Here is a 14,755-nt window from a genome sequence, read left to right as displayed (position 1 = left end):
CAAATTAGAGGATGGATTGGTCACTGTGACTAACCGCACCCCAATCCATATTGTGCAAAGAAGTGTCACTAGGCAGTACTATACTGACACGTCTCGTTCTCAAGGCGTGTGTCCTTCAAGAAAGGGGGACAACTCCAGTGTTCACAAATCGTCAGTGCAGTACAATATCTATCGAAAACCAGGGCTAGAAATGAGCACAGAAAACACCTTTGACCGCGTTGGTTGAATTGTGGGACTTCCACAAATTGCCACTGGTAGACTCGTATTCAGTGAATATAGTTGGTCACATCGTGGAGATTCAGAAACTACTTATCAGAAAGTGTCAATTTTGAAATTCCCCATTTTACCAATCTCGTTCTTCTGTATCGTTGGCGGTCATAATAACTTCTGTCATCCTTCACTACCCTTTCCCAATATGTTCAGGGGCGGTGGGGTAGCCCAGTGGTTAAAGCGTTCGCTCGTAACGCCGAAGACCCGGGTTCGATTCCCCACATGGATACAAAGTGTGAAGCCCGTTTCTGGCGTCCTCCATCGAGATATCACTGGGATATTGCTAAAAGAGGCGTAAAACCATACTCACTCAATTTGTTCATTATTACCATACAGCTATTGCTAGAATATCTATCAATATATACTGTCTCTTTCAATTTGTGGAAATCCTATCTCCGACTATCCCCTTTTTTGCAATTCCTTTTTCGAAATGTCATCACAATGGTCCCATCATCATGATTAAGTGGCATATCACCATTGCTGCTATATATCATAAATCAACCCATGTCAATCAGGAAACATATATCAATGAAGGGATTGGGGTTTTTTGTTCGCTGGAACATAACTACGGATGATGAATGCTAAAACCAAACACTGACAAGTCGTGTACTGATTCTCTCTGTAAGATGTCTAGTGTACTTTTGACGTTGTTTACACTGTTTCTTTGACATTTGAAAATATGTATGAATTCGTTCAGACATTTAATCATCGGGGTTTTACGCTTGTTTTAGTTGTACAACATTAATATCAACTCCATGTCATTATCGACAGGGGCGGTGGGGTAGCCTAGTGGTTAAAGCGGTGGCTCGTCACGCCGAAGACCCGGGTTCGAATCCCCACATGGGTACAATGAGTGAAGCCCATTTCTGGTGTCCCCCGCCTTGATGTTGCTGGAATATTGCTAAAAGCGGCGTAAAACCAAACTCAGTCAGTCAGTCATTATCGACAAATGACTCAATGGATGCCACTGGATGCAAGACGGGCTGCTAGTGGATAGGTATATCAACAACCATGGATAAGTCTACTAGGGGATACGTGAATGTGAACAACGGGAACCGTTCTATGGATATACGACTTCTCTATCATAATGTAAGCGTTTAGGAGTGCTGGACATGGTAAATGTCCTGCAAAATATGTTGCATAAAATTTGATTGTTTTATTCCACTTTTCACATAAAAAGGGGTGTCTGAAATCGGAAATAAATTGTTTCGTGTTCGCATATTAGGCGGATTATAATTTCCCACTATTTCTGGTTCTCCGGTGCGGAGCAAGTTGAAGCCTGTGGTCCTTGTACCCTGGATGTTAACTAGATCTCACTCTGTCAAGCCGTTATTGAGTAGGATCTTTATTTAAAACAAAGCACACCGACTTTGTCACATGTGATACTGCTGTGTCAAGTACAGGAACGTGCAATAGACAGGTGTGTCAATCACCTCCAGTTTATTACCTCCTCACAATGCCAGGCTCCTGTTTTTACCATTGCTGTACGTCATCCTCTACACGACTTCCCAACCTACATGGAAACATGGAACAGGTGCTTGTCTAGCTGGGTGGACAATAGAGCACTGTGAAAACCAGACACTGCCTAATCCGTCACTTTCTCCCTAATCAATCTCTGTAAAGGACATCGAAAGGATATGTACCACTCAATAACTCATTTCAAAATTGCAACTAAAGCAGTTTAAATGTTGCTTACTCAACACTGATTCTTAGATCATCCCATGTGCTGCAATGCTTCATTTACCCAATCAAACATTCTGAAATCGCAACTAACGCAATTTATATGTTGCTTACTGGTTATCAGACCACGTCATATGCTTTTATATTTCACTCACTCAATGGCTTGATCAGCATACTCTTCTGTTTTTATTATCCAGGTCAAGTAAACAGGTCACGCCGTGACACATATGTCATTATTATATGTAATGCCGCAGGTGTAGATGAGTGACTGGGTGTAACGCCGAGCTGGACTGTACGTCAGTATGACGTCATACCAGCCCAATATAGGGGGACTTTGATCCATGCTATATCTGTTCAGCGATAAACCATGGATTACTATCGGGACGATTCCGTACGGGAACCTGGTAGGTGCAAGGCCAGCAGCCAGGAAATGTAGACAACTTTGCAGTTTGTGAAAAAATGGAAAAATACAAACTCTGCTTCTCATATCATGGCGGAAAAGAACCCAGTAAACAAGAAGAGGTTAGAAGATGACCACAACGCTTTAAACCCATGTACCCACCAGTTCAGAGATGTTGATGTGTAGATCGCCTCTGAAGCTTTGTACGTCTACCTGTGCAGTTGGTTTGTTGTTTAACGCCGCACTCAGCAATATTCCAGCCTAATGGCGGCGGTCTGCAAAAAATCGAGTCTAGACCAGACAGTCCAGTGATCAACAGCATGAGCATCGATCTACGCAATTGGGATACGAAGACTGCGAACCTGAACACACGATCACGTTAGTCGCCTTTTCACCTATTCTCACGAAATGTGCACCAACTGATAACAAAATTAAAGTTGTTGTTTTTAAAATGATAAGTCATTTTATTGTTAGGACATCATTTATTGCTTACAAAATTCAAACTATCAAAAGTCAGATGTCAAGGAGAACACGAAAATCGCCAATCATGATTGGGTACTCATGATTGGTAAACTACTTGCATAAATTGATCATCAAACTTACTATACAGTTTTTTTTTAAACTACGTGTTACTGGAAATACATTTCACAGAAGTTTTATCTGTATTATATTGTGATAAATAACAAAACCTGGCCATTATACAACCTGAATACAAATCTTGTAATCTACGTTTAACCATAACTCTACCATATCTATATAGAAATTTAGAAACGTTACTGGTGAAATGTTGCTGTTCTATTACACGGAGTTACATTACAAGATACAATAGAGATTAACTGTTTCTTTGTTTCATTCATTATTTAAAGTACAGACAGTACATAAACACAGTGAAAATTCCACACTGTAATCACGTTACCTGTTTAGTTTGATGTGGAATATCAACAATGATAAGCCAATTAAACGTAAATAATCATATAATGTTTAGAAGAGTTCATGCTCTACCTTTAGATCCATAAAACTGTCTTACCTGAGTAGCCATGATAGTGTGTGGTCAGTTCTACTCAGGTAAGACAGTCACTGGACAATCGTGCACAATCACGCCACTGAACAAAATGCCCGCCATGCCGTCCAAGAAGCAGCCGTCCAAGAGTTACCACCCAAGCCCAGGACCTCTATATCCGGGTTGCTCACTGGTGTCTTGCCACAGCCGTGGAGACTGCACCCTGGTTTGAGAAGAATTTCCGACCAAACTGTCAGGAATCGATTGCGTGAAGTGGGGATTACACCAAGAAGGCCAGTTGTCGCCCCTGTTTTGAGAGACTTCCATCGGCGCAATCGCTTGCGGTGGTGTCGTCGAGTCTGGTACTGGAACCTTAGAGACTGGAGGCGAGCCTGGTTCAGTGATGAATCATCAGTGGTGGGGTGGGATATCCAGCACAGAAAGGTCTGGTTTAGTGGTGGTTCCGGGGGGATATTACAGCAAATCGGAACAACAACGAAGTCCTTGCACGTCACATGCTTCCAATGATGGACCGACTGAGGGAGTTGTTCCAGCATGACAACTTCACATACAGTACGCGTCATGGTCCGCTACCTTGCCAATTCTTACGTCAAAACACGCCTCAGACACTGGCCATCGCATTGCAAGCAGAACGTGGAATAATTCGTCAAGAGCGACTTTGTCAACTTATCCAGTCTGTGCCCTGAAGTACAGAGTAGTAATTGCTGCCAATGGTGGCCATACAAAGTATTGACCTCTCTGGTCTTAAAATAAACATTGATAAAACTAAAGTATTGTGGATAGGTTTTAAACAATTCTCAAGTACACAGTATTGCAGAGACTATAATTTGGACTGGACGCAAAGACCTTTCAAACTGCTAGGTATCATATTTCAACATAATAAGGCAGAAATGGTGGAAAGAAACTATAAAGATAAACTAAAGAAAATGGATAGATTAATGAAACTTTGGTCACTTAGAGATCTCACACCATTCGGCAGAATAACTATCCTGAAAAGCCTAATATTGCCCACACTCAATCATCTATTTTCCTCACTACCAAACCCCAAAATGAATACAATTCAAATGATCCAGAAAAAGATCTTCGCATTTATTTGGAGAGGCAAACCAGACAAAATAAAAAGATCTCTGATAATCAGAAACTATAAAGAAGGCGGCTTGAAAGTTCCAGATATACTCGAAACTATAAAATCTCAAAAGTATCATGGATAAGAAGGCTGTTTACAACAAATTCTAAATTCAACAATATCTTAAATAACATGGTAAAAAATACAAACCCAATAGAAATGGGCTCAAATTACTTGAAAACACACATCATCCCAAAACTTGAAAACCTTTTCTGGAAAGATGTTCTGGATGCTTGGGCTGATTTACAAGAACGGTATCCTTACACGAAATCCGACTTTTGCAAACAGTATATTTGGGCAAATAACAATATAAAAATTGGAAACAAATCTATACTATATGAACACTACTTAAAAGCAAATGCAAAATTTATAAATGACGTACTAAAAGATGATGAATCCTTTCTGCCTTTCACTGAGTTTAAAGAGATGTATAGAGTAGAGACAAATTTCTTAGAATATGCGGGATTAGTGTCTTCAATAAAACAATATTCAAAGCAAGAAGCTACGCTATTGACAAAGCAAAGACATTTACCCTTTATTCCCCCGAATGTAAAAATACTCTATGAAAATAAGAGAGGCTGCAATATTTTCTACACAACGCTACTAAACAAGGCTAAATCTATTCCAAGTTTAGGATATCAATGTAAATGGGAAAACGACCTTCATCACAGTTTCCCACCTGACTTATGGAATACCTATCACTTTATACCATTCAGAGCTGTTCATAACACTAATGAAATATGGTTTCAATATCGTATTGTCCACAGAATTCTCACAACCAATAAAGACTTATACAACTATAATATATTAGAATCACCACTATGTACATTTTGCAAGGCTGAAAAAGAAACAATTGTTCATTTGATGTTTGAATGCAGATACGTAAATAGGCTGTGGCAAGACCTTTTAAATTGGATTGAAGATAAAACAGACACTACTATAAACCTGGATCCGAAAACAATCCTTTTGGGCTTTCATGAAAAACGTAACGATGTTCTGAACTTGATATTTATCATAACAAAGGAATATATATATTCCAGAAAACTAGCAAATATACGTCCAACCCTTGAAAGTCTCAAAGCCAAATTAAACCACAGTTACAATCTCCACAAATATAATGCATACTCTGTATGCAAATATAGCAAGTTCACGACTTTCTGGTCATCATGCCACAACTTATTTACATAACCTACTCGATCTCACTTATGCTTGTTACTTATTGTGCTGTGTATTTGAAATAATGTTGTGTATGAATGATAAAACTGTACCAATGGGTAAAAAAGAAATAAAGTGAAAAAAAAGAAAAAAAGTATTGACTTAAGTAAACAGAAACACAACAATAAAGGCTGCTGTTGTGTTGACGAACTCTTTGTCTATAGAGGTGGGAATTTTCACCTTTTTACCATTGAAATTACAAGAAATAATGGCTCTTAAACTAACACAATGAATTCTTCTAAAATGGCTCATGCGTTTATTTTTAATTTTTTTTAAGAGTGTACATATCGTAGTTGCACACATAGAAGAAGAAGAAAAAATGAAGTTCACATCTGCTGCATAGCCAGAGTTAAAAGAAAGAAAATGAAATGTGACACAAAGAGCGCCAAGTTCACACTGAAGCCCGTCTCTGACGTTAACCAATGGAGTCAATGTCGAGGCATTATTTATAGCGTCGGTTCATCACACAGGTTATAGGATCAGCCTCTCTTACAGCCTCCAGAGTATAGGTTAAAGAAACAACCAAACCCTTTACTCCTTTCCCACCCCATTCTCACCTCTAGCAGCCTATATCTACCCACTTCCATCTCGAGCAGCCCATATGCTTACTCTACACTTTACACCTTGTGGGGAGGGACGGTGGGTGGGTTAGCCTCGTGGTTAAAGCGTTCGCTCGTCACGCCGAAAACCCGGGATCTATTCCCCACATGGTGACGATGTGTGAAGCCCATTTCTGTTGTATCCCGATATGATTATGCTGGAATATTGCTAAAAGCTAAACTCACTCACTCACTTTACACATTGCTGCGTAATCTGTACATGGTTCAGTAACTCTTCCTTATCCGGAACTTTGGTAATGCGGACAATTTCACTTGAAAGGACAGAGTGCTGGTTAACTGGGATTCACTGTAACAAGGAAACCAGGAAGTGGTGAGTGATTGACACACACGAGACATGACATGTACAAAGAGCCCACAACAGTGCCTCCCTGTCACGCCATGGCCTGCCGTTGTCCATTGACGCAACCCGGCTCTGACCATCTGGATGACCACATGGCAGGCGGGAAAAGGTCACTGTGTCACGAGAGGTCTACCCGAGGTCAAACATTAACCTACATAGGCTGGCCGGATTGCCATGTGCGTCCACCGCGACATGTACAACAGTGTTGAAAGAGACTTGCCTGACATATGTCAGTCACTGAAATTGACACCTGTTTGGTTTCCTTACACTTGACCCAGCCATTCAAAGTATGTCGGCGTGAGAAAAAGTTTCATTTATAAATTACTAAATGTGTTGCTTAAACGTTATTTACGAAGATACATATCCGTTCCAATTTATAGTGCAGGAATTAGAAGATGCAACGTTTTTAATGTAACCGAGCTAGTGAGACCTTTCCACACAAAGTACATGATTTACTGGTGGTGGGTATTGCAGAGAATTTTCATATTGCGATATATTGCGATGCGAAAGCATGTATTGCGATATGTATTGCAATATATTGCATGAAGTATTTTTAAACAAAAAACTACTTATAATCGAGGTAATGCTTGATTAATAGAGCAAATACACAGCAAAATCACTATGCTTGATTAAGCTTTAATAACAACTTTTATTCATGATTAAAAATAAAGAAAAGGAAATATCCTAAGATTTCCGAGTGTTACGAAGTTTTCCGAATGCAAGTCAAAATACCGGTTTTCGATCAGCGTATCGAAATACGTATCGTTTTCATGTTTGAACGGGTAAATACCGGTAAACCGGTTATATTGCGCAGCCCTATGATTTACCGGTAGTCACACTTTATTCCTTATGGAAGCCTCGGTGGCTTAGATCGCCTCTGTGCTGACGATAAGGTGCCTTGCTCTGAAATTGTTGGTTCTAAACCCTTGGGATGCAACGAAATCACTAGGAGGTGAATATGATACATATCGCTACATATCACGAATACTGAGTCACTAATATGAAAATTAGTAAATGAATACAATACGAAATCAGCATTTGGTGTATTTTTCACTATATTCCGTGAAATAATAACAAACAAATTTCTTTTATACGTATTGACCATTTGAGAGTGTTAAATTATCACGCCAATGACCAGTGGCCACTGTCAAAATACAAGAGGGTTGACTTATATCGTGCCCGGCTTGGATATATTTCATTTTGCATATGTTATCTTGAAATATAACACCAAATTCGAGCTAAAACACCCCTTTTTAAAAAGAGCCATAAATATTCGATTGCAGTGATTGTGAATATCGAATTAAATTAAAAAAGGGATACGGCTCGCGATCGATTCATCGTGAGCACGTGAGTTAATCGTAATTGCCATATTAACCTCCGCCCCCACCCCCCCCCCCCCCTACGTATAACCTGTTGTTTCATGTGACCCCTGTCTACATTTAATGCATTGTACAGTGAGAAAATACACTCTTATGTCTTTAAAACTAATTGTGGTCCAGCTGTGGCTTAGTGTCAAGTCGTGGAGGTTGTTTTGTGACTGCTTCCCGTTTCTGCCCAGTGCACATGATGTCATGTTCGTGTAGCGGTTTATGTTTTCATTACGTCACTGGAACATACAGATGTGTGTATCTATGACGGAAGACAGGCTACATGGGCCTGTGTTACAAAGTAATCACTTTCTTTTATGTTTGATGGTGTGTCCGACTTGTTCGCCACGTTTTGTGGGTTTTAGCTGAATGCCAGCAATATGTGCGTGAGAGAGAGAGAGAGAGAGAGAGAGAGAGAGAGAGAGAGAGAGAGAGAGAGAGAGAGAGAGAGAGAGAGAGAGAGAGAGAGAGAGAGAGAGAGAGAGAGAGAGCAGAATCAGGACCATCTAGCGCACAAAGGGGCTGGGCGGAAGGGGAAATACAGTGGTTCAGAACTGTCAGACAGACTGTGAGCCTTTAAACTCATACAACCCTACTACCCCTTATCAGCTTTCTTTTACTTAACGTACTTTGACATCATCCACCCTCTGGTGATTGTTACAACTTTAACTCAAGATATTGCAATAAATATATTCAATTATAGTAACGCCGTTTTGATTAAAGCCATCACATCTGGTGACATTTTAGTGCGCTGATTTATGTACGTCTAAATTCGTTTAAATATTGTGAACAAGCTCATTTTGGTACTTACTAAGTAAGTGTCCATTTAAGTTCAAATGTTTGTGACCAATTACACATTCTAAATGCCCCTCAAAGACTCAATCACATTACTGTATGCAAATGTGTATTTAAAAACTGCTCATTAACAATAGTGAAAAGCGTAAATCCTACACTTTGCAGGTTTCATACGTCGACTGTGACGTCAGTGAGTGAATAAAAATTTTAGGCCGCTTTTTGAGCAATATTCCGCAAAATACGAGTTCGTGTGTTCACAATGAGGGCGGCATGGAATCACCTATGTATGGAATGAACGATAAAATTGATGCATCTTGTTGACGTTAACCACCTTTGCGTAACATGGGGTGATAACCTCTCTTCTCAATGATCTTGAAAGTACCTTATCTGTGATAGATATGCCTACATAGACCCATTCGCCGTCACCTGTGAAGATCCGGGTTAGAATTGATCTTCAGCAACCTATGCTTGTCGTAAGCGACTAACGGGATTGGGTGGTCAGGCTCGCTGCCTTGGTTGACACATGTCATCGTATCCCTGTTACGTAGATCGATGTTCATGGTGCTAGTCACTGGATTATCTGGTCCATATAGCTGGAAAATTGCTCAGTGCGGTGTTAAACAACAACCAAACCTTTCGCCGCCAGAACTTCATTTTTAAGAAGTGACCACCATGTCAACACCCAATTTCAGATTAGCTCATATTTTCCCAATTTCACACGTTTTCCCGTTTTAACGTCATGAAGAGCAGATAAGGAAACCTTTATGGATGAATAACTTTATTCGGATGATGAGACGTTTCGATACAGATTCTTGTATCGTTGCGAGCAAGTAAGTACGTTCATCCATGAAGTTTGTCCTTATCTGATTATCCAACTTCTAAACGTGCCACTCATAGAAGTCATGAAGAGCTTAGATTGAATCTGTTGTGGCGAATGGAACCGGGTATTTGTTCAAATCGAAATCATTTTGTAAAAACCCTTGATAACCGAGGATGATGCAGCTCAGGTTACCTTTATATGGGGTGCATGTACATAAAACAGTTGTCACACCAGGGCTGCGACATCCCGGCGATTCCACAGCGCCAATGAAAAATGCAGAACGCTGAGGTTCTCGCAGTAGGGTCTCCTAGTAGGGTTGACGCAGCAACGCAGTAGGAACACCGTAGGAACACCGTAGCAGCGCACCAAGGACGCATATAATCGCAGTACGGACGCTGTGGTTGTGGGTGGCGCTTTCACGGAGACCTGCAGCTGACGGAGTCCTTACTGATGTCACTGCTTCTCCACCGCGTCCTTTTAGCGCTAACCGAGTCTCAGCATCTTCGAGTCTAATGTACGTGTCGAGACACACATTATCAAACAGATTCGCGCTCAGTGCGTTCCTGTTTTCTACCAGCTTGTCACAGTAGAGTAGTTATTGTTTTATAATGTCCTCACTTTCAGTCTCGCATATCAGACACTGTCCAGGTGTGACGGGCAGTATACCCAACTTTATCAGAGCATAGACAGGAGGGGTGGCCATGTTATACCACAAACACAGGTTCCAGAGACGATGATGAGAGAGGCGTGTATGAATGGCACCAGATCTCTGCATATTTGGACACTTCTCCATTCAGTGTGTTCGTGATGGCATATAGCCTTTTGTACCATTGGATTCCATACATTTTGGCATGGAAATTCTCATGTTGTCATGAAGATGTCAATGACATCTGAAAATCCATATTTGTGAGCTGCATTCAAAAGATCATGGGCAATCGATCTTGTATTTTTTACCCCAATAGACATAAACTGATGTGCAAAAGAAAGTACACAGGTTGTGTTTCTTCCAATAAGATAAAAATAACAAAACCTTTTGATGAAATGGAAAATGTATGTTGAAGCACACTGCAATACACGCGTTTTATCAGCAAAATGACATTGTAACAATAAACAGCGATGTAGTGATGATCACTGCAGACGATTCCTACGATGCTGGAAGGTCAAGGCCATTCCACGCAGCGGTCGGTAGGCCCATACATGCCAGCAGGACGAAGTCGTCTTGTCACTGTGAATCGGCTTACGCGATGACCCAATGATGTGACTGCTGATGACGTCACCGTCAACATCCAGTTGCGTAGGTGAATAACCCGCAGATAGCGATCCTCTTGGGGTGTTGTGACTCTGGAACGTCCAATTCTGGGTCGATTACATGTCTGGCCTGCCGTACTGAAACGGTTAAACAGCCGAATTATGGTTTGTCTTGTGCAACCCAATGCCCTTGCAATATCGCTGTTGAAAGCACCCATTTGTGTCATTCCTTTGGCCCGTTCTCGTTGCGCCGACGTCAATCTTGGCATTCCCTTGTGAGATTTCTGTCAAGTGATTGTTCAGTCTTCACGACAAACAGGTTTTATACTCTGTCAGAAAAGTGCTGGTGTATGGGACAATAATAACAATTTTGCAAAACTTCGTGCAAAACACGTACAAATGTTTTTGGTTGCATTTTGGCAAATGAAACATGATGGTTGCGTTCTATACAATCAATGTTTTTCAATAATTTTATTAGTTAGAAAGCATATTTGGGATTGCAACAACAATTACACCTGTGTACTTTCTTTTGCTCGTCAGTTTATATTCCGCGAACCTCAAATACAACATAGGCTTCACAATACTGTGTTTCCAGTTATTAGCATCTGAGGAGCTCTTTTTCGCTGAAATATTGATCTCTTGTGATTGAAAAATCAATACAGTCAAGCAGAGCATCATCACAAAGGATACAGAATGGAGGTACTTCGCCTTTCAAGGGGTATTCATGAGTATATCTGGCATGACCAATACAACATCGTCACATGATAACTTCTTCAAATCTGGAGTGACAACCCAAGTAGGTATAACCAACAGCTGGCCTAATTTCATGTACTTTATTTGTACCTGCTCTAGTGTTCCACTTCTTTAGCATTAGATCGTGGATGTCAGTTCGAGTGATAGTTTAGTAATCAGTATAGGGAAGTAGAACTGAGTGCTGAGCTGCGGCATCAGCCATAGTGTTACCAGATATTCCAACATGGCTGGGTAACCAACAACACAGAACCGATGTCGTATTGGCAGTTAGCAAGAACGTTAAAAATTCAATAATTTCTATTAAAAGTGTTTGTTCAGAAGACATGTTTTCAATAGCCTGAAGACGCGAATATGAAAATATGACGAACTGAGAAAATGTAGACTGGTTATGTATATATGCTACTCAAAAAAGTAAAGGGTCACAACTTTTAATGGCCATAACTACAAACATAAATAACAGTAAAAGGTGGCGATCATATAACAACTCGAGCCAACATTCCATGATAACAATAACGGGAGGCAAAAACAGCAGGAATGCCAGTTATGGCTGATCAATAAGGTCAAAGTGACCTACTGTCAGAAGTGAAAATTCAAACGCCAACATTGGACTAATAACGGATGTAACCACCTCGAGCAGTAAGACAAGCAGTACACCTCTGTCTCATACTGTTCACCAGACGTTGCAAGAAGGCTTGGGGTATTGTCTGCCCTTCTGCAATGAGATACTGGACCAGGTCTGCACGGTTGTTTGGAGGGGCGTGGTCGTTACGAAGCCGACGTCCTAACTCGTCCTAACATCGTTCTGTCTAAGGAAGTACAGTCACAACACGGGCACTGTGTGGTCGGGCATTGCCACCTTCGAATATAGATCCGACGCCGATACGTTGTAAACATGGCAAACCAACGGGTCTGATAATCTCCCGTAGATAGCAATTTCCGGTCAGGTTACCATTAATTATATAGAGAGGTGTCCTTTGATGAAAGGAAAAAGCACCCCAAACCGTGATACCCCCGCCTCCAAATGGCAAACGTTGGTTGACGTTAACGTCAGCAAACCTCCTTCCTGGACGCCGATAGACACGTGTTCTACCATAATTGAACTGTAGAGTAAACCTAGAATCGTCGGAGAAAAGAACTGATGCCCACTGAGCACGTTGCCACCAAACATGGCGCCTATCCAGTCATGTCTTGCCGTCGTGTGTCGCTGAAGGAATGGTGGTCGTACTGCTGGTCGTCGTGCCCGAAGATTGTTCCTCCACAGTCCTGGCAGTCTTATCAGATACCAGGGTACATGTGTCAGCTCTCAGTTGGTCACGAAGTTGTCTGGCAGGTACTTTGCGTTGTCGAAGGACCATATTTGTCATGTATCGGTCTTCTCTAGGAGTTGTTGATAAGGCCTGCCAGAACGTGGTCGATTATTCAGCGTTCCCGTGACACGGGACCGTTGCCATAACCTTCCAGTGGCACTCTCCACTCACATTTAGTCTCTGAGCCACACTGCGTTGAGGTTCACCATCCTGAAGCCAAGCAAGAGCTCATCCTCTGTCTGTCTTGCTCAGTTGACGTCTTGCTATTGTTGAATTTCAAGTGACATGATAGTTTTATAGGGAAAATAAGCATGCACAGCACTCATCACACGAAGAACGTGCAAATGCTGTTCATGATTAAACATCATCTTCCACAAGCACAGTGGTGGCGCTTCTGTGAAGCACTCGATGTTTCAATTTGTTCATTTTTTTAAAACCCTACCACATGATGACTATTGGCACCACGGTTATCTGCAGCCTTTATCCATGTCCTGCAATGGTTTTGAATAAACTACCATACACGGAATGTAAAATTTCATTCATGTATAATGCAACCAGCCTCTTCAATAACATTACATGATGATATCGCATGACCCTGAACTTGTTTTGAGTAGTTTATTTAAGAGTTTTTTATATGACATTAGCCTTTGCTGTACACATGGAGCTGCCATCCGATAATCTTGAAGATATTGTTCTAGATCCAATGACAGAGGCACTAGCAATACTGCTCATCCTTGAATCCATCTGTGAAGATAGATTTGAAGGTATCATACGTGTTTCTTAAATATCACATATACTGTATTGGGTACAAATACATAAATCATTTATTGGCATCGTTATAAATGAAACTCCGTCATTAAAACTACTCATTTCGACATTTAATTAACTTACATCGACCTTTTTGACAAAAGTGCCTAATTCTCTCCCTCGAACGAAATTTCAACTCGGTTTTAATTAACCACAAGTTTTTTAAGAATGAATTTGGTGTTCCGCTTAAGACTAACCACACTTCTTTCATATGCAATGGTTAAAAGGGTACAAAAAACAAAAGTTTATTCGTTCTTTATTTCATTCATATATTGTTGTTGGTAAATAAGTTGGCTTGTTTCAGAATTTTTCAGTTTAGTTAATGTCAGGTCCACCTCTGAGAAGGGCCCCATGGCGTAGGAGGCTCTGGGTACGGCGGTGGCTGGACGTTGGCAGAGCGGTTGCAGCATGGTCACCACCCTCGGCTCATGCCTGACTTCCGGTATGAAGACCCTGCCAGTTACTTCAGTGTCCTTCGAGTGCCGGCATGTTCGATGAGCTTCTTGACAGATTGCGTCCACGAATCACCAAACAAGACAATAGCAAGTGATGATGGTGTTTGTATGCACACCGTCAGTGTAGTGTACGCGCCATGGAAGCACAGCAACAACGCCTAGCGCGCTGTGAGCACTCTGTGAGCACTCTGTGAGAGCGCAGTCAATAGCCAACTAGAACTCCTTGGGAGGTTCCAAAACACTAAATCAGAATCACATGCTCCCTGAGCGAGCACCGTATGTAAAACAACATGGCCATGGGATCGATTGGGTCATTGGATGAAGAGATATTTACAAAAATCCGGGTCCACATGCATTTCATGCCAAACTATAAATCAGAATCACATGTGCTCCCTGACAGAGACAGAGACATGTGACAGCTGTGATTGGATGAAATAGTGTGAGATGTTTATGCTTTTTAAAAGCACATCCATCCAGTAATTAAAACTGACCACAATTTTATTTACCACAAAGTATTTAGTGCTGTCATTT

Source organism: Haliotis rubra, unplaced genomic scaffold, assembly GCF_003918875.1.
Source record: "Haliotis rubra isolate DU_JTF1 unplaced genomic scaffold, ASM391887v1 Scf106, whole genome shotgun sequence".
NCBI classification, from domain to species: domain Eukaryota; kingdom Metazoa; phylum Mollusca; class Gastropoda; order Lepetellida; family Haliotidae; genus Haliotis; species Haliotis rubra.
This window is presented reverse-complemented; position numbering follows the sequence as displayed.